General features: G+C 40.3%; 1 protein-coding gene across 3 annotated transcripts in view; it reads right to left on the reverse strand.

Moving 5' to 3' along the window:
* Positions 1-1274, reverse strand: part of UGT2B15 (UDP glucuronosyltransferase 2 family, polypeptide B15) — a 37373-nt gene that overhangs the window by 10098 nt on the left and 26001 nt on the right. The window lies entirely within an intron of this gene.

Below are 1274 nucleotides of genomic sequence, written 5' to 3' on the forward strand. Positions count from 1 at the left end.
TGGCAGCATCAGGATGGATGGTGAAGAGATTGAGATTGTACACAGCTTTAGTTTGCTTGTGTCCATAGTCAACAGTCTTGGCACCAGCAGCCAGGAAATTAAAAGGCGCATTGCCATGGGAAATTTATTTACATAATTAAGTTAAACTCTACTTTGAGCAATTGACCCTCCTGCAGTCATATTTCAGCTCTGTGAATCCCCCTCCATCCCATGGTATCAGACAATGCTCCTCTAGTATTCATGTTTTTCCACTGGTGAGTATTCAGAAACAAACTATTAATTCTTATTTTTTTTAAATATATGTACCCACACTCTCATTTACTGCTGCATTATTCACAATAGCAAAGAGATGGAAGCAGCCCAACTGCTCATCAGTAAATAAAGGGATAGAAACAAATGTGATACATTCAGACAATGGAATATTAAAGAGCACTGAAAAAGAGTCAACTTGGTTATTTGGGTTTTTTGGTTGGTGGGGTTTTTTGTTTTGTTTTGTGGGTTTTTTTTCCTGTCTTGAAAGAACAGAAGTTTATTTCCTCCAAGGTCTGGAGGTTGAAAATCCAATAAGGGTCTCAGCCTGTGGATGTGTTCCTTTTCAATAGTCCTAGGCATTCCTGAATTCAGTGGCATCTTCTACCTTGTGTACATCTCTGTGTCAATTCTGGTTACTTTTTTAAATTGTTTTATTAATTTTAATGAATGTTTACAGAGACTTTGGATTTTCATTCATTCATAGTTGCATTTTTCCCCCCTGCCAACCCCTCTCCCTCAGTTTGCTCTTCTCTTTGAAAAATAAAAGAAAAATTCTTTCATTGGTATTCTTCAACGAGATGGAAAAGGCAATCTCCAATTTCATTTAGAATGAAAGAGACCCAGAATAAGAAAAGCAATCCTTAAAAGGAGAAACAAGGTAGGAGGCATCTCACTCCCTGATTTCAAATCCTGCTACGCTGCCGTGATAGTCAAGACGGCGTGGTACTAATATTATGACAGACACATAGATCAATGGAATAGAATGTTGTTGATGTTATGTGCAGTCGAGTCACTTGCGACTCATAGGGACCCTATGTACAACAGCCCTAAACTCTGTTCTGTCCTGTGCCAGTCTCATTGTCTCTGACACACTAATCTCGATTACCCCAGTCACCGAATCAATCCACCTCCTGGAGGGCCTTTTCCTACTGCGCCTGCCCTCCACCCTCCCAAGCATGATGTCCTTCTCCAAGGACCGGTCTCTCCTTACAACATGACCAAAGTATGTCAGATGAAGCCTC

This window comes from Elephantulus edwardii, unplaced genomic scaffold (genome assembly GCF_000299155.1).
Source record: "Elephantulus edwardii isolate Elephantulus edwardi_28Jun2011 unplaced genomic scaffold, EleEdw1.0 scaffold00192, whole genome shotgun sequence".
In the NCBI taxonomy this organism is placed as follows: Eukaryota; Metazoa; Chordata; class Mammalia; order Macroscelidea; family Macroscelididae; genus Elephantulus; species Elephantulus edwardii.